The 20256-nt window shown below is 45.0% G+C and overlaps 1 protein-coding gene and 1 long non-coding RNA gene across 4 annotated transcripts in view; one reads left to right on the forward strand and one right to left on the reverse strand.

The window, feature by feature from the left end:
* The window catches only part of MAMLD1 (mastermind like domain containing 1), a 78636-nt gene that overhangs the window by 33605 nt on the left and 24775 nt on the right, over positions 1-20256 (reverse strand). The gene's annotated exons all lie outside the window — the stretch shown is intronic.
* LOC310880825 overlaps positions 9-20256 on the forward strand; it is a 32825-nt gene continuing 12577 nt past the window's right edge. Inside the window, exon 1 of the long non-coding RNA XR_014571939.1 lies at positions 9-20223. This is a non-coding gene — a long non-coding RNA (uncharacterized lncRNA). The remainder of the gene's footprint in view (positions 20224-20256) is intronic.

Genomic DNA, 20256 nt, shown 5'->3' on the forward strand with positions numbered 1-20256 from the left:
TGGGAAAATAAAAAAAAGAAAAAGAAAGAATCTGTTATTGACCTTACTCGAACACCCTCTGAAGCTCCATGCTGTAACACTGGGTTAGAGATACTGAAAATTAAATCAGACAATTAAAAAACCAATCATGTGAGACAAATTCAATCAGGATTTAAGTGGGTGCAACTTCACTGAAATCAGAAGAGTTATAGTCAGACAAAGGCTGAATCTCACATGCTGGCCTTAAAACAGATGTTAAAACTATAAAATACTGTCTGTCATGTGAACTGTAATAGAAGTTTTTAAAACAGTTTCTGGTACCATTTCAATTAAGACATTATACTCCCTGCATAACAAACATGCCAGCATTTTTATGGTAACATTTTTCAGGTCGAAACAATGGCAGATCTGAATGAAACCCTGGACTGAATTTAGCGACCTTCTGCCAGTGACTCCGATTAAATTCAGACCTGAGACAACTAAATTGTTTTACATTCTTTATAGGCAGAGCATCTGAAATAACTGGCATACTTTCTAAACAAACCAAAACAAAGAAACAAAAAATCTCAACTATCTATCTAAACAGACTTTCAACTCTCAAGCTCCCTAATCACAGATGTTTTAGATTTTACAAGCCAGTAAATAACTGCTAAACTCTTAATTTTTGTTTGTTTTTCTAAGTCTATGGCAGCATGGGACTTGTTATTTTAAAGGATTGCAACTCATTTGTAAAAACTGAAATATTTTCAAAATACAATGATAGAAATATCTTGATCCTCAAGAAATGGTAGAGTTGTAAATCCGCAAATCCCAGGGAAAAAAAACTTCCTTATACAGAAAATGAAACCGAAAACAATGTCTCTAGCACTAATTCAGTGAGATATGGCAATCTCTTCCAAATATAATCATCTGCGGCTTTCATTTTTAACAACCTTGACCTGTATGTCATAGGATTAATCAAACATTAACATTGCTGCTTCAAGTTAAGGGAAATAAGCCTTCTGTTCTTGTATAACAGTAGAGGGAGGTGGCGTTTACAAAACTATCTTGTCAGCAATGGGGAAACCATAGAAAGTCACTGTTCCTCTAAGCCAGCTCACGATAAAACCTCTCCCCACCCTGACTGACACTTAAAGCACTGCTAGTCACCTAGTACCAGGAAAAAAAAATCACATCTAATACCACCTTGTACCATTACAAGAGAAGTGCCAGCATAACCACATCCACTCTAGTGCTGCAGTGGGTATGAGTAACTTCTAAATTTTACACTAAATATTAAGCACAAGAGCCTCTACGTCAGTGCCAGAGGAAGCTGAAGCATCGGGGACTGGATTATTCCTCTGGATCGGGGAGGCCAAAATTTGCCTAGCTTTAGGAAATGGAACAAGGCCTAAATCTCCCAAGTGTTGGTCTAATGATGGATCAAATCATCATGTTTTCCCTCATTTTCTTTGATAAAACTAAGCCAGAGTTGCATGTTTCGACAGATGTTGCCCCGTGTAGGCTGAAACTTGTTGGTAGAGCGTAACTCCATGTATTTAAACCCAGACACGTATAGAGAATCTTTACAGGGGCTTCGCACGTCCAAAACAAACACAGCGCGTTCCCAAGTTGCACCCTGGGAACCTCGAGGCAGGCGCTGCTGTGGGATCTCTCACACTTGGCCAGCTGACATGCTGGCATGCACATCCTTGCCAGTGCTGCTTTTTGCCATGGGACATTCCTATGCTCTGAGTTACTGGGGGAAAAATTGGGCTTTCTAAACACTTCAAAGATATTCTTTAACTGTTGCACGGGGGAGTAAATGTGATGGGCAAACAAAAGCCCATTCCTCCAAGACTATTGCTACATGTAAACAGGTAAAATAAGGCCGTGGCGTTCAGAAGGTATGGGCGTACCAAAACTGGGACAAGATTTTTAAATAGGATTCTGTTCCTTACTCCTCGTGAGAAGTCTGTCTGGAAGAGGCGCAGTGATGTTAGCTAGATGTTATGTCCTCTTGAAAAGCAAGGCTCCTGTTTCCCATCTGAATATTTGCAAGGTGACCATAAAGACCAGAAGACCGATTTCCCCCAGTGCAGGCAGGTACAGCTCCACAACATTTTGTAGTATTGCACTGGCTTAAGATATGTTTGACTACAGCCCCAAATTTGAGAAAGATACTATCCTTAAAGCGAACTAAAGACATCGAAGAGTAACTTTGGTCAGAAGGGAGATCTGGGTATCATCAAGCACATCACAAATGAAGAAAACAGACGACAGTATTTCACCAGGCACTTAAGTGTGAAGTATCAAGTACAAACAGAAATCTCTTCTTGGGCTGGATGGACTAGCTGAAAGCTTTGCTTAAATACTCCCCACTTGAATGCACATGACTGCTCCTCCCATACCGCACGCTGTGCTGCTGCGGTCTCTGCTAGGAGCCAGCACATCTCCCTAGATCCCCTGTGGATGCTCTCCATTCGTATGCCCCTGTAGCAGCATGGACAAGTGCTGGACGGAAACGCAGTGTCTCAGGGACATGGGCTCACTCAACCACGCCATCACCACTGAGGCACGATGACTTTTAGGACCAGGATCTCCTGACCTAACTCATTCAAGCAGCAACTAGTTGCAGATCATTCCTCTAGCATGCTCAGACATCTCAAGACCATCATGTCTGTAAAGCACCTCTATCCTTTTCTGGACTCTTCCCTTACAAAAGCCATTTTTATTGCACATTTCCCTCGTTTGGCCCTTGATTTCCCTAGGAGGGAGCTGATTTATTTCAACTTTCTCCCCTTCTTTTGAGAGGGTTTATGCTATTTGACAAAATCAGGAGAAAAGAGGAGAGCACCAAAATATGTTCTTTCCCTTTCTCTGCAGAGTAGTATACTGGGCAGCTTCGTTCCAAACTGAATACTGGGAAATGAATATAAATATTACATAAACATGTAACACACACACACTTAGGGTGGCTGGGAGCTGTATATGGCTGCATATGGGAAAGCCCCATACGTCCAAACACGGGCTATGCAGACAAGCAACAAGTGGGCTCTTTTGACCTTGTCAAAATTCACTGCACTAAATTAGCATGCACATGCTAAATTCTACTAGGGAATAGCTGGGAAATGAAGGCAGGCTTTCCAGTTTGGGGAACATCCGATTATGAGGTGTCCATGTTCTCAGGTTTGCTTTGGAAGCGAGCATGCCACAACCCCGGCACTGCTACCCTCTCAAAACGAACAGGCGCGCTTCTGGGAAGGCCTGAGTTACAAATGTGTCGTGCTGCTAGCTCCTAATGGTAGTATAACAATAAATAATAACTGTTTACACTGCTCCTTCCCAGGCAGCTATACAGCGCGGTTACAAACATCTAATTTGTCACACACTACCTCTGCTCACAGCAGCGAAGCCCCGTGTGTGGGCAGAGCGCCCACAGGCTGAGGGCCGGCGCGCTGGGCCCGGCTGCCCGGGCCTTGCCTCGCTGTGCCCCCGCTGCATCCTCTGCCCGCTTCTTCCCAAACACAGGCGATGGTGCCAGCCCCCAGCGCCTTGCTGCTTCTCAGCAAAGGCTGGAAGTGGCAATAAATGAAGCAGAGAGATCGAGTTGTCTATAGATACACACCGTGGTGGTGCCATGAGATTTTAGTAACATACCGCACGAGCTTCTCCCTGTTGGCTCAGAGCCTCACCAACACTGTGTTTCGTTTCTTACTTTAATCCCAAAACTGTCCTCAGTTACCCTGCCAGCTCTGTGTGACCCAGGTTGCCCCATGGCCCTGCTGCCAGCCCGTGCTAACTCTCTTGTCCCTTTGTGCCTTTGCCTGCAGGGTGGCTGGGAGGAAAGGGCCACTGCGGCCAAGAGCTGGGGAGAGCCTTGCTGCAGCTTTCATCTCCCTTCCACCAGAAAAAAAAAAAAAAAAAAAAAAGGAGAATCTAACAGGAGATTCCTATTTAGGACAGCGTAAAGCAGAAATGAGAAAGGAAAACTGTTAGGTGAGGTATTTCTGTGCCTCTTCCTGGTTTCTGCAGCCTCTGTCAGAGATTCAAACCTCGATTTAGAGCAACCGCAGGGTGCTGATTATTGATCTGCAACCACCCCACCCCACTCACTGCCACTGAGCGATCCAACCTACAGCAGCGATTCCCACACCTACGCAGCCTCTTCGCACAAGAACCAAGCCCAGTGAGACACTGCCATTTTGAAACCACTTCTGTAGAGCCCTCACGGCGTTCTCCTTCGATGTCTATTCCAGCTCCCTCCATCCCCAGCACAGGCCATCACTGTTGGAGACCCTCTTGACTTCGCATTAAATATATTGATCTGGGATACCCAAAACGGGAGTCAGATAACTTTCTTTCACCAGGAGTCTTAGGACCCTTGTAACTCCTGGGAAAACCCAGGTGTTGGCTTCTCCAGCATCCCCTTGAGACCCCACAGCAGACTGGGTCTCCAACTCTCCTATTTTTCAAGATATATTGCAGACTGTTTTTTCCCCTCTGCAAAGTAGAAAATCTGAGATTTGCTCAACTGAACTGACCAGAGAACCTTTCACTCTCTGTCTCTTTCAAACACTAGACACTGCCAAAACTGGAAGCATGTATTTGCCAGAGGCAAACTGTTTGCAGCATTCAGCCATCAAGACTTCAGTCTCTGTGGCTTCAACAAGCTTCAGCGAGAGCTATCTGCCCATCAGCCCAAAATGTTTCTATCTGTTCTGACAAAAACAGTCATGTAATGAGAAAATGAAACTGGCAATTTTCCATATAAAACAAGAAAACTTCACAATTTTTCTCCTGTGCCTTAAATATACAAGTTGAAAGGTCTGTGCTCTATATTGCTCATTTCTCCAAAATCTAATTTTAATGACCTGCTAATCTTTGCAGACAGATTGTGAAAAAGGTGAGAATTCTACTGTGCGTTTGGAGGCTGGAAAGTGGATTTGATATAACATTACCTTTTAAATGGCAGCAGTTACTTGTAGCCCTGCTTGAACTATCAGACCTGCTGCTTTCAGTAGCAGGCTGGCTTGCACATGAGCAACAAAACCCAAATGCTCGTGGGCAAAGATCCCATTTAACAACAGCAGAACCTGGCACTGCATTAAGTGCATTTAGCACATCTGCAGATTTGCATTCGTGCATGCTGGTTGCCGTTTGGTAACAGAAACTCACATTATATATCAGAATCCAAGAAGAAATGCCTCCTGCTGAGGCACACAGTGAGTAGCCAAAGCAGTCCATGACTACCACCAAGAAGTATGCTTCCACATCTCAGGCTACAAGGAGAAGTCAAGGGGGCTTAAGCTACTGAAACCACCATTCGCTGTCTTCATGCTAAGATTAAGCATAAGCTAAAACCTAATTTTTCCTACTGCTTTAGGCTGGTTGACCCTTCTGATTTCAAGTGATTTCAGCATGGGTGGACTTAAAGCTGTCATTTCACATTGTCAGGAAAAGATCAGAATGTGATTCCAAGCTACCAGAGATGTGTGCTAGGCTTAAAAACAATAATAGCCCAACTGCTCAGCTAAGAAGTACGAGAGAAAAGTCTGCTTTGGGGTCTGTTGGGTATTTGCAAGCTGGAAAGGTGGCAGATCCATTCACAATGAGGTGTGGTAGCGAAGAAAAGATTATGAACAGGGAAAATGCACAGGGCTGGATTTCCTTCTATTCATCACGCTCATGGAAATAGGCAATTGGAGGGGAGGATGTAGGAAGAGGAACCGGGGATGTAAGCAGTCATTTCAACCATGAAAGCACATCGGTTATTGGCTAGCTTGCATGTATTATGTGGATAATTTTTACCTGGAACTAGGGCTTCTCCCCGGTGTGTAATTTACAGTGGCGATATGAAATCTGCCATCTTTAAAAGAGGCATATTAACATAGATGGGAAATTGCTGCTTAGGCTATTTAGATGTAGAATGACTCCCAAACACTGCTGCTCCGTGTGTGTAACTACATCTCCCGTCAGCACAGCAAACACCAGTTCACTTGACACAAGCTTGCTGTGACCCTTTCCCCGTGACTGCCACCACTCATTGTGATCTTCTCACGTTATTCCCTCAAGACATCAGTGCATATCTTTGAAGGAACCCCAGACTACGTTGAAAGAGAAAGAACAAAACTGCTCCTACTTAATGTATGTGCACTTTTAAGTGGTGACTGCTGATCTGTCACTTTCTTTCATCTTTTGCCTCCTTTCCTACGTAACCATGCAGTGTAGGAAGTAATCCTGGCTGCCAATACCTAGAACTGCACGCTTTGGCTGGTAAGCACAAAAGTCCAAAACATCATGACAATACAAAAACAGAAAGACGTGATCTTACAATAAGTTTAAACCGCAGAAACTAACAGGAAATTCAACCTGGATTACGAAGGGTGTTACGTATCACCTTTTCTATAAATCTTAACCAAACATTAAAGGGAAGGAAATACTACAAATATGATTTTCTCGTACTGATTTATGTGAATACAGTTAGGCTCATATTGACAGAAATACAGCTGATCCACATCCTGCTCTAAGTTGGAAGATCTCATGGGCTACATAGCAGCAAGTTTGTGAACAAGGTTTTTCTGATGACCCTCGTCTAAAATGATGGGCAACATCCCTAATGTGAAAGTAAAGATATCGATGTAGGGTCAGTTCCAAGGAGAGAAAAAGTACATAGCCAAAAATATACCTATTTCTCCATCCCAGAAAAACTGGCCACACAGAAGAGACAAAGTAGCATTCATTGTAAAGAAATATATACATATATTATATATATATAATATATATAATATATAATATATTAACATATTATATATTATATAGTATATTATGTATATTAATATAAATATATATAATATATTATATATTATAATATTATATATTATAATATAATATATATTAATATATATTTTTTTTAAAAAAAGAAGATCCAGCAGTCAGTTTTGCTACTTTTCAGGGCAGACAGAACTACCAATCTCATTTAAAAGGCACTAAGGGAGATCTGCCTTATCAAAACAAACATTCAGCATCTTCCTATCTTGTCTTTCCTTAGCAATTCATCTGCTTTCAGTATTAATGGCATTGTTAAAAATGGAAATTTTTCCAGGGGAAAAATTGCTGTTGACAAATGGATCTGGAGGAACAGGACTACTGCCTGCTCCTGTGTTGTACTGCTAGCAGGAGATCTCTGTGCAGATGCCTCTTAATTAGTCATCCGAAGACTTGCAGCAATCACGCCATACATATTGTCTGGCTGCAGTTTCCACATTCCATGTAATGACAAGTGCTATTAATGAGACAGCTGAAGACAGAAGAAGTTCTCTGCCTTTCGGGTTTTAAGCTGTAGTACAAGAGCGTTGCTTTCATATCTGGCCGTAAATCAAGATCAATCTGAGGCTCAACGCCTTTCCATCAGTATTACCTCATCTTACCTCTGTTTTAATACCAGCAGTATTGTTTTATATCTTTTTTTATAGTCCATTAATTTCAAAGTCCTATGGAACACTTTGCAGTAATTTTGTAGACTACATTAATTTCTCACGACAATAGCTAAGTTGAAGAATTGCAGATCGTCTCCACTGAGCAAAAAGTGATGGTTTTGCTACTTGGGTCTTTCGGGATTTGAAAAATACTTTTCCTTCTTCTTTTCTAGCCCCAACACTGGCACGGTTATGCAATGACCATAGGTTAACAGGAGCTAAGTATAGGGGACTGTATACGTTCATAAATCATGAGGTAGGTTTACCATTTACTAGATAATCAGATAAAATCCAATTTGTCTTTTTTTTTTTCCCTTTTTTCTGCTAGATATTGCATTATTTGTTCAAACCCCAGAAGATTTACCTCCTGTATTTCTCTCAAGCTGCAGGTTCCATTTTGTCAAAAGGTATCGTTGGGGAATTAACAGCCTGGAGGCAAAGCCTTCAATTAGGTCAAACCTGGGGCCAGAAAGCTCTCAGGTTCTCAGAGCAATAAGAAACAATGGGATTTCAGTCTGAAAAAAGGCAGCTCTGTTTCAACAGCTGAAGTACTTACACTTACTCCCCCAAAGAATAATAGCTCCAACCTTACCTGCGAGGCCATACTTGAATGCTAATGCTGCGTGGCCTTATATCAGACCGCTAAGTGGCCTGCTTGCTTTCTGTACTGGGAAGTATTGCATTATTGCATCCAGAGCTCTCCACTAGGCTTAACAGGGGACAAAACATCCAGAAGAGCAGTTTGAATTTTTTCCTAAGTGGCATCAGAAGCAGGAGCACAACTCTTAGGTAAGATGGAACAAATGGGTAAGGTAAGGAAATGTTCCGAATGGCTCCTCCCTGACCCATTCACCCCATGCTTTTGTTCCTCTGTGCTTCAGTAAACTAAACAATAAGCAGGATATTGATTAATACAGAACCATAAAAACAAACCTCAGTTAGAGGTTTAGCTCAGTTAGCTCATGAATCTAGTGAATCTCCCGCTGAAGCTGGGTGTAGAGAGTCTGATACAGCCAGGAGCAGGGATGTTTGGTAAAGCAGAAGAGTCTGGCAGTGAATATTTTTCTCTGACGGCTTCCTTTTGAAGGCTCCGTCTTTCCCTGCACAGCAGCTCCGCCATTCTCAGTGTACCCGCTCTGGAATAGGAACACGGCTCATAGGCAGCCTGTTATTTGCAGCCTTCTTTCCTGCACCAGTGGGATGACCGGACCAGCCTGTGCCTCTGGCTCCTACAGCACACACTCCTCCAACGCTACCTCTTACTTACCCAAGGACCATTAAAGGGCTTCTGCAAAACACTGGTGCTAAAAAAACAAAACCAAAGGCACCCCAGCCCCGAAGCCCTCATCCTGTAAAAAAGCCGTTGAAATCCTGGCCTCACTTAAATATTTATTTTAGGACACTGGCTTCTGCAGGGATGCGATTTCACTCTTTGCTCTTTTATTAACTAAAGGAGTGAATTAAAAATACGCAGGATTTGGAAGAATTCTCTCCAGCAGAACATGCGGTGCTTCAGTTACTCAGATTTTTAACCACAGAACCTCTCAACTTGTTACAGATACCAGTTCCCCTCTGTCCTAGATGCAGTGTTAATCACACATTCATCACTGCAAATTGACAACATAAATGCTGACTTGTGCAAACAATGTTAGAGAAAATGGTGTTCTTGCTGCAGAAGTGAATTACACAGCCTTTCAAGCTCTCCACACTTCTCGGTTTTATGTAAACTCTAATTCCTAAGCCTTTGTTCTGCCTTTAAAGGTCACACAGTTGAAGGCTATGAAGCATAGCATGTGTTCCCACTGATATTAAAACAATGTTTACTATATCATGCATATAAACGTAAAGAAGAAACAGTTTGCAACCTGCTGTTAATAAGAGATGATTTATGAGAGAGCATTGTTCTGAGTATCAACATGTGGAATGTACAAATCTGATCTTAATCACGCACAGTGATTTTTTTGGTGTGTGTTTTCAAGTAAAGCCTCCACAATGCCCTACAATCACACGAACTTCTGGTGACACTGTGTTTGACTGATTAAACTCTTAATCTCGCCAGGGCTTAACTTCAGGAATACAAGCAGTCTCTTCAGATTCAAGCATATGATTGCACATTTGCAAGATCAGGATTTCATTTGCATATTCAAATTGCAGAACTGCATCTTCCCTTTGTCTGCGTAAGGCCAACTATAGCACTCCAAATGCTAAACAACAACCGTAGAGTTGGACAGTATTTTTAGCATCTCTGTGGTGCACTTCTATCTTTAGCTGCTGTGTTCAAAAAACAATCCCAGAGGACACTGCATAGCTAACATAGCTCAGGCTCTTCATCATGTTCAATTTTTCTCCTGAAACACGGTGAAAGCAGACTATATGAGAGGCCAATCCATGGCCAGACAAGGTTTCCTACTGCCCTGAGCAGAGCAGAACTGTATCGAAGGATTAAAACATGCAAACATGAGAGCGTTCTGCCCTGTAGAGGGGATGGAGGTTGCTGTGACTTCCTCGGGGGGAAAATACAGCTCTACACCCTGACTGTGCTCTGTGCAGATAAATCAAGGAGGACAGTGAAGGATTTCTGCATGTTGTTTCCTAGCAGGATGTGTCCATGGGTTCATGGCAAATTTCTGGTCAAAGTTTAACCCTGCAAGAGAAGTTAATAATTGAACTTGCCAAATCATCACAATTTCTAAATCCAACTGCGTCTTGTTTTTACAAAGAGGCATCTTAAACCAGTGAGCCATTTTATTAGGCTCATGCTCGTGAAACAAAAACATGTGTTAGCTCTTGAGTGCCAAGTATCATCCTGGAGGGTTACCAATCCCTGTTACAGATTTTGTAGCCAGACTGTAGTTATCTGTCATAACAGAAGAGGTAGTTTTGAATACACAGAATGAAGCACGTTGCTCGGTTTGGGAATACTTTATGTGGTCCTGGTCTCTGTGTAGAACTATGAAGGAGACGTATTGTGGGGGTGTAGGGGAGGAAGAGCTTAAACCTGCCTGCTGACTGCACTCAGACTGTCTCATGGGAGCCTCCTGGAACGCTTGCGTTGCCCCCAAGCCTGTTCCTTCATTCTCTCGAGGTATTTTTGAAAATGTCTACGGCATCACCAGTTCCAACATGCAACCATAGCAGCTAGGTCAAGTCTGAGTGTGGAGGAAGCATTTTAGAGTCATATGGATGAGGTGTTTCAAAACTACAGGTTTACCACAAAGAGAGAAAGAACTCATCATGGGAATGGCTGTACTAATCAGATGATTGATCTCTGAAACTTCGAATCTGAAATGGTTTCCACACAGAGCTGGAGCAGCATACAGAGACAACAGCCTCTAGTATCTTGACATACAGAGGGAGCGCTTCGGGAATCCCAGATATTCTGTTAAGGTGAAGGGAAAGGAACTACGTAAAGGAACTATTTTTTTCATGAAGTGCCTTAGCTGAGGTTTGCAGATGAGCCTAGTTGAACTAGACACTTGGCTCCAATTTAATTTTAAGTGGACAAGACAACATGAAACTCCTTAGAAAACCTTAGACCTTGTGAGTGCTTCACAAACAGCCTCTCCATCTCCCCATTTACACTTCCTTTCTCTCCCATTACTACAGGCTTTCAAATGCTGTTATGAAAGTTCTTCACATGGTAAGGGGGCTTTCCAAATAAAATTGCTTTCAGTAGTTCCCTCTGCCCTGCCGCGGGTATGGCCGTACTCCTGGGAGGTGTGTGAACAGGGGAAGCAGCCCCAGGGCCAGGAGGGTGGCATCAGTGCAAGGCTGAGACGCGCAGGCAGCAGCGGCTGGGCAGCAGCACTTACTGTATGTTAGGTCTGCAACACACATCTGCAGATTTCCTCCCCTCTCCTCTCCTCTTTGCAATCCAGCACGTGTATCAAGAATATCAGAGCTATTCATCTGAAGTGCTCACATTATGTAACAGCAGCGTTGGCTTAAGAAGAAAAGAAAAAAACACATTTTTTTTTTTTTCTGAGCCCTTTCTTATAAGACTTAATTTTTAAACAAGTGGAGGCTTCCCCACACCCAGATGTGAGGCTGACATCCCATGCCCTCCATCCTGCTGAGGGCTCCTCAACTCGGGACTGTAGTTTGCTAGATTTGGCCTTCCTAAGCAGTAGTGATACCACAGGAAAACTCACTGCATAATTCTGGTCATCAACAGTAAATTACCCTTCCATTTTCTAACATAGACATGCTGTCTAGAGATGAGCAAACATGTTTTTTAAAGGTCAGAGCATTTGAACTACATGAACCTAGTTTAGGATGAAAAAACTGTTGTTGTCTTTTAGTTATGACATTTCAGTTTACCCACAAGAATTACACTACTTCCCCTTAAAGTTTTCAAGCCCATGAATGTATTTTTTCTTCCAGTGTTGGAAATCGATGAAGGTAAAATGCTAACGCTCTTTTTCTGTGTTAACTTAGCCCAGCTGTCACCAAATCCACCGATTTGTCAAGAAGACAGCTATTTCTCCCCCATGGGCTCGAGCTGCCCACGGACATGTGTGTGGGGATGCCCTTTGTGCCCCCTTGGGAAGGGGCAGGAGGAACCCGACTTGCCTGGGAAGCAGCCCAGGAGAGCCACACGTGGGCATTTCCAGCAAATTCTGCAAACCTGAAGGAAAATAGAGCTAAAGGGCCAGTAACTTTCATTTTTTTTCTGAAAGCATGGAAGAAACTTCCTCTTTCAGTTACAGTTAGGCGGCCTGGTGGGGACATAACTGCTGCAACGATCAGGAAACGACGGTCACGTCGGATGGCCCTGCTGAGTGCCGCTGGAGAACTGCACGGGCCTCCAAAACCGGGAGCAAACGTCTAGATTTGCTGGAAGTGCTCCGATTTGTCACAAAAGCCATAATAAACAGCGGTGTGTCCACGTCCACCTTTGAGATGAAGGGCGTTAAGGGAACTGCAAGAGCGCCAGTTTAACCCCAGGCCAGGGAGCAGAGGGTCCCTTTGTCTCCAGGGAGCCGCCTGAGGTGACTGCAGCACTTCTGCCTGGAACTGCTGGCAGCGGCGGAGGGTAGGGTAACACCTCATTTCGGTGGCACAGGGGCTGTCACGTACTGCTCTGTAGCAGGGAATGTAGCTCAGGGAAGCTTCTCCAAAAGGACTAACTCGATTACTTCCAAGCGCCTGCCGTGGCTGTAACCCCTCACCTCCATCCCGATCACTATGCGAAGCTCCTGCCAGCTCAGTCTGGGCCCCGACAATATTTCCAGCATGCATCATTAAGCATCGACACGTGTTTCGTAAGTCTCCCGTTCCCAAGATCCCAATGGAGCCAACTTCTCAGCTGCAACACTGAACGTCTGACCCAGCACCGGCTTCAGCAGAGCCACCCCTGGTGTCACCGTCACCAGCCTCCGTCCCGCTGGTGGCACGGCCAGCCCGGCGCACCTCAGCCAGCCGTGCGGCTGCTTCGGGGCACAGAGCTCCAGTTCTTCAAAACGAACCTACTTCCCACTGAGGTTGCTTGCGGGGACTGCAGAGAAACCGTACCTGGTTTCCTCTGCTTCAGCCACCAGATTCGCCCGACGTGATGTAGGAAACGGGCAGGAAACGTCAGCCTCACGTTTCACGGCACTTCTCCCCCTCCACTCCGTGCCGTGTCTGAGCAGCACCAGCACCTGGCCTTGCACTTGTACAGCCTTTCTTACACACATTTGAAGCTGATACAGGCCCAAGTACAAATAAAAAGCTGAATACCTTACCTATTATTTTTTTTTTATGAAGGAGGCTTGACACCCTGCATCATACCTATTTGTACTCAATGCTGAAACAAATTGCACATTTTCAACCACTATTTTTTTTTTAAGAACCACAAAAAATTAAAAACCTCAACCTATTTTGTACTCCTTCTGGTACCTCTGCTAAGAACCGATATTTCTGGAGCTCTGTACAGACATGAGAGGTGCTGATGCCCCAGAAAGGCGTACTATGATTAAACCCAGGAGTTAGGCTTCAGCTATTAAATTTCTCCCTTTCATGTTCATCTTAAATTTGCTTCCATTAAAAAATCCAAGGCAGAAAAACAATGAAGACAGAGTCTTTCACCTTGCTTCTTTGTACAATCATTTGGACAATGGATGTAAAAAAGCACATTACTAACCTGGCAGCATTTTATAATCACAGGTGAAGATCACAGCATAAGGAGTGAGGAGGTAGAATAAGACACAGCATGCTTTTCTCTAATAAAACTACCCCTCTTTTCTTCAACACCTTAAATTGAAATGCAGTTTTCCTGTTTTGCCTCCCCATTAACTACATGAGAACAAGGAAAGATAAATGTCAAGTGTATCTTTAAAGGAAAAACGCACCACAATTCATCAGTCCTCAAATGAAAAAAAAAAATAATCTCCTGCTTCCTGGATTACTCCTGTCTTTGTACAACAGTTATCTTACCCTTTTGTGTTTTCTATTGATTGCCAAGAAAACAGCCAATATATCATTATATTGATTATATCATTATATCATTAGCGAATTTACAGCTCATAAAAAAACATCTAGCATCTTCACCATGACATTTACGCTGCTGGTCATTTCTGAAGAATCCAGCCCGTGCTACCTTTTGTCACGACCGTCAGAAGTAACTCCCAATACTGAACCCACGTTAAAGACCTGCGTTACTGCTTAACCAGACACCAAGAATAACAAACACATGGGAGAAACAGGGTTACACGAGGGTGGACTTTGCATTTAAGGAAGTTTCTTTTCCCAGCAGCACACTGCGTGTTCCTCTGCATGGCGTTTCCTTATTTTCGCGAGATAAATCTGTTCTGTAGCGAGACAGACACCAACTCAGAAGTGTCAATATGAGCAACTCCCTGAAAACAAACGCTGCTCGTTTATTATACAGCATTTCTAACGTGGAATGTGAGCCTGAACTGCGGGGCAAGAGCTGCAAGTACCGATGGCAAAGCACGCGGCCCGATTCCAGCACAACCTGCAGCAGGAGCTGGTGGGAGGACGTTGTGCTCTGTTAGTCTGGGGTTTCTGAAAAAAAGAGATTCAACTTTTGTTTCTAAAATCTCCACGAGTTCTTGCCTTGAGCAGGAGGGAGGGAAGGAGAGCTAACTTCTCTGCTTAAGTACCTGCCCTTAACTTGCTAATGGTTTGTGCTCAACAATAAGGGCAGCCCAAGAACAAGGAGGAATTTTTGTTGCCTCTTAAAAACGTGTTCATGCTTTTCTCCACGTGAGAAAGCAACAGCAGCCCTCACCAGCACATAATGCGGTCCTGGTTTCCGAAGCGCACCACTGCCAAGCAGCTGAATACTTTTAATGGAAACCTGCTCCATTACCGAGCTGAACCACCAAACCGTCACGTGAGGATGGCAAACAATCCCAGGAAGAGCTGCTGTCTTTCCATGCTGAACAAAAAGCTATTTACAGTAAGAGAAATAATGCAACCTCTCACGCTGCTTTGCCTCCCTCTCCAAAACACCTGCATACAACTTTCCCCTGGTTCCTGCTATGGATTTAAAGGAGCAGAACTTGCCTACTTCTGTGTGCACTTCTCCTGGTGCCCTGTTGCACAGCTGTACCCTGGAGCCCATTTTGCCACCTGATGATGCCAACGGCAGGTCTCAGGTCCAGGCTCTCCACTGCCTCTTGGATCAAACGCGTTTCTCTCAGGGTATCTCAGTGCTCATCAGTGATATTTTTTAAATAAAAGCATGACCCGGTCTTTTTCTCCCTGAAAATCTCTCTTTGCTACTGTTTTTGCAATATTCCCTATCCAGAGTGATCTCTGCTCTGTTTTACACCTGGACCTGGACTGCAGAAATGGCTGGAAACTTTTCTGCTGATTTCAGCAGGTGTTCCTCTGCCCATCTTCTGGGGCTCTTCTGAGAAAGAACTATCACTGCATCTTTTATAAGCTCCATACCTGTGTACGTAGAGTTTGCTGCTTCTGTATTCACAGTATTTGACCCATTTAAAACCCCTATGCAGCACCGCTGGCTGCACTACACACAAAGCTGCGTCTAACACCAACATTTGTAATCCAAAGCCTGAGACAACAATCAGCAGCAACTGCGGCGCAAGCTGTGCGGGGAGATTCAGAGGGGGCCCTAAAGCTGCAATTTGCATTTAATGTTTTTGCCGTTAGCTCAAGCTTTAGGTGAAACAACAACAACAAAAAACTCATTAGGTAGAATAAACTGAAGGTAAAGTCTGTGGCAATCCTAACTTGGTGCTCACTCACTTGACTCACTTGTGATGCCACCTCCCGTGCTGAAGATTTAACTTCTGTAATTTTGGCTTTGAAAAAAGAATCAGCACCCCCACTTTCAGTATGTTCATCAAGGAACTCCAAACAACAGGAAATCTGCAGGCAATGATTTCCCCAAATCTTTTGCCTTCCACGTACAGGACAGCTGGTTTGCACCCAAAGCGCTGGGCTGTCAAAGTGGGCTGCTCTGGTTTACAAGCGAGGTGTTTAAAATCAGGCAATCTAATTATCGACCTGATAGTCCACAACGTCTGCAGTCAGCAAAATTTAAAAGATGCAAAATATTGACAAGATCAGACAAATACATAATGAGGGAGTTATTAAAATGCAAATTGCCTGCCTTCTGGTACTGCCGTGGTGCTCGGCACAGGACCCCAGAGCCCGCAGCGAGCTGCAGCCGCCTCCGAGTCCTGTGCTGGCTACGAGGAGGGAGCGAGATGGAGCTGGGGGTAAGGGGAGGGCAGGGCTCTCATACACAGCCAGATGGGCCCCCACCTCACGGGGACCCCCAGAGAGACACAGCGACAACGGGGAGCTGTTTGGGGCCAGGTCTTTTTTGGGTGAGCAGCCAGAAGGGCAAACTTTTGACAAATTGGTGAAACTTGACATAAAAATTCACTAAAGGCACCACAGTGAGATTTAGTTAAAAAGAAGTCCAGAGAAAGGAGGTGAAGGAAATCTCTTTCCAAGCTTCTGCGGGATGCTTGGACCAGGCTCTAAGAAGAAAAACCCTGGTCTGGCAAGAGAAGTCCTAACTGAGGGTGGAGGAGGGTGTCAGTACAAGTCATCTAATTCCCTCCTTTCCCTCCTATCCCCCCAAGTTTTTCTTGTCATTTAAATAGGCTTATAATCCCACGTCTAGTATATGCTTATTATTTCACCTTGCAGACACATTCTTCTATGTCTGAAGGCTGCGTATGCGTCTGGAGGTCTATAATAGAAGCAAAACAACACCATTCCCAGCTGTGGGCTGGAAGATCTAAGCCCCCACCAGGAGAAAACATTGATGGATATTATAATTTCAGGCGATGTGTTTCAATCATGTTATAATTGCTGCAACAGTCTCTAAAAACGATGCCAATGTAGATGGTGACACCCAATTAACAGGCGAATACTAAGGGGGAGGTTAAATGCTAATTTTATGTTGGCGTTTAGCCTGAGAACTTCATTATGCCATCTTCTATTTTAAACTGTAGCGATCCCACCTTGTGCTGTGCTGCCATCCGCGCTCGTTCAGTGCTGCACGCATCACAGTCACTCCTCCTGAGGCAGACACGGTGCTAGGTACCTGCCCCAAACTGGGTAAAATTCACATTCCTGCCCAAAAAAGCTTGCAGTAACTCTCAAGCTAAGATTTATCGACCCAAGGAGACCTAGGGCAGGCTGTTAACGTGGTGGTTCGGAGGTTTTCTTACTGCGTTAGAAGGCAGGAGGCTGCTGGAGGCCCTGTCTGGGTGGCATGCAGGAGCCCGGGGCGGAGGGCATGCGTAAGGCATTACGGACGTGCAGCACCGTGAGCAGCATCGATACAAAGCCAGGTCTCTGTCTCACCTTCCAGATAAAGAAAATCTGAAATAACGGAGCTGAACACATGCAGGTGACAGCAAAGGTACAGAAACAACTCGAAAAATAGTACAGCATACTTGAAGCTACAGCCACAACTGTGGTAAAGCTGGATTGAATTTGCAGAGAAATTAGCTGCCTCGTTAGCTGTGGATAGATGCACAACTGCCCCAAATTTAAACTTCCTCCTTTCCCCAGCTCGCAACAGTCATTACAAACCATGCAGCCGAATGAAAGCTGAAAAAGCATTTCGAGCTGTGCAATTTTGCTGCGGTGAGTCCAATAATAAACGAAGGGAAGAAGGGTGGCAGCACTGATAATCTTTATATCAAAAACACATTTTCTGCAAAGCAACCCACCATTGTTCGTATGTAAAGTACATGGTGCTGCTAGCAGGGAACGGACTGGCCTGCGTTTTATAGACAGTCATTATATGGCAGATTCCCTCTGACTGCGACCCAGAACAAACACTTCTTGCATCCCTGCTTTTTAATAAATTCACAAGATACACAACATGGCTGCATTATGCCACTCCAGACAGCAGTTTAAAATGCAGTGTTAGATATTTCTACTGTGTAATATCACACATAAATTATTAACAAAAGTTACGGCGTGGAAGCAGAGCAAAGCTTCATCTGTCCAACTAAAGGCAGCTCCTGAAACGCGCCGAGCATCGTCCCCCGGCTCCCAAGGCAAAGGGGATGGAGGCAGCGTGGTACCCAGAAGCCCTGGTCTACCAGGTACCTGTTCTACCCCTTCCTGTCCTTCTCCCTGAAGCAATTAAAGTCCTGAAGGCTTCTTGGCAAGGCACATTTTTCTCTTCTCTCCCTCATGCTGGAGCAATAACGGCTAGGTGGGGTTTGCTGTTTTACGTGCAAGGTCTTTCTCCTAAAGCTAAAATGTTTGGATAGATGTGAGCAGCCTTGGTCACATGCAAGGAAGCCTAGTCCGTTACTTATCAGTCAATTTGGCTTCACACCAAGAGTAACACACTGCTATGAAGGGCCAACACGGTGTGCAAAAGGATCCGTTCTATGAGGCTGCACTCCACTCATCCGGCTGAACTGACGTTCTCCTAAGACAGGAGCTCAAAATGAACGTAGGCTATTGCACCAAGCATGGCAGGGAAGGGAGCAGCAGCCTGGTTTCTCTCTGATGCCACCACTACGAGAGGCAGACAAAAAAAAATGCAGAATCTCCTGAAAGTCAAATGTGAGGCAAGCTCTGTCACAGCATCATCTTTCACCAAAATAATATGTCAGGTTTGAGAGAGAAATCCCCACCGCCAGAGCAGGAAAAAAAACACATTGAAAAGTCAAAAATTCCAGGCTCGCTACACTTACTGTAATTGTCCTTTATAAGAAGAGCCCTCTAGTTATGTGAAATGACATTACCTCAGAGCCCCAGGCTCCCAGTTCTATGAACAGGAAGGAAGCAGACACACATCTCTTTAAGAGCCGTTTCCTCTCTGCTCTATTAATTTCGGAGATTAAGCAAGCCACTCCTTTGTGGCATAATAGAGCAAGATAGAGCCATTGTGTTTGCCGAGGCTCCTGCTAACTGGTTTGCTACCTTGGAGGTGGGGGGATGCTGCAGCACTTGGTGCTCAGATGAAAAGCCAGAAAACTTCTGGCTGCGTTAAGCCCCCCCTTCTTTTTTAATGATTATTTCAGCACAAACGAAACCAGCACCCGCTTTTCTCCCCCCCACCTCTGAGGAAGATTTCGGTGTCTCACAGCCACAGCTCAGTGTCAGAAAACAAACAGTCGCATCAGACGAGGAATTCTCTTTTCCAGGGCCACAAATCAACAGCACTTATTTAATCAGGATTTTTTCCTCTGGACACACACACCCCTCACCTTCCTGTCCCTCCCTCCCCGCAGCTTTGAAGCAGAGGCACTCAATTCCCCATCACTTTTATTTTATTTTGTTTTGAAAAGAAGTCACACACCCCTTTTTGCTCTCGTTCCTGCAGAGCACAAAGCCCTTCAGCTTCAGCAGCACACCAGACCGCCGACACGTCGGGGCCAGCAGGGCCTGGAGCTTTCCAAAGGAACAGAGAGCAGCCGGAGAAGACTCGGATGATGCCAGACCAAGTCGGGTTCCCCGCTCCCACCCTGGGTTTTCAGACCTCCTTCGAATGCTCATGCTTATGATTTGTCCCTAACTTTCCAGTTTACTTTCCGGACTGTTAGGCATACAAAGCTGGAAGCTCGAGGCAGGAGGAGGAAGATGGCACACGCTCACGGCCTTCGAGCCCCAGCAGCAGCAGGAGGAGCAGAGAGCTGCTGGCTGGCACGGAAAGGCAGCAGCCCCGACGCTGCTCCTACTGTACCTTCCCTTGCAGCACGGAGCCGGGAACACAAAACCCACCCAGATAAAACAATCTGCCCATTCAGCAGCTTTCTTTTCACAAGCTGCTTCATCTTTACAGCCTGCCCCCCTGCCCCCCGCCTTCCCGGTCTGCGATTGAAAACTTCAGAAAGAAAAGAAAAGGCGAAAGGAGTTCTGCAGACAAAGCCCCGATTCTCCGCAAGCACACCAGCAAACACGGTCACGGTGCTCTGGGCACGGTGCTGGCAAGTTGCTGCGCTGTGGCCTGGAGGAGTTTGCTCCCCAGGCTTCGCTTCAGGTTTTGGGGCCCTGCCCTGATGAAAAAGGAGGGAGCTGCAGCTCCTGAGCTTTCCTGGCCGTGCCGGGGCCAGGGCTGCCAGCCGGGTACGTGCAAGCTCCGCGCCTTCTCCGGCAGCTCCCTTCTCGGGCTGCCCCACACGAGAATGCTGGGTTGGTTTCTTGGTGGTGTGGTTTTTTATTTTTTTAAATGAAGCTTTTGACTATGAGATGGAGGTACTTTTCCAGTGCTTGCAGTAGTGTAGTAGTTCCCCAGCTCGTACCTCGCAGGTGACTGAGCAGCATTCAGATGCCAACATGTAGCTGTTACTTCTGGACTGAGCAGGGTGTGAATCTGCAACTACAGGCAAGTAACACTCTATCCCTTGCGGCCTCTAAA

This window comes from Anser anser (assembly GCF_964211835.1).
Source record: "Anser anser genome assembly, chromosome: 13".
NCBI lineage: Eukaryota > Metazoa > Chordata > Aves > Anseriformes > Anatidae > Anser > Anser anser.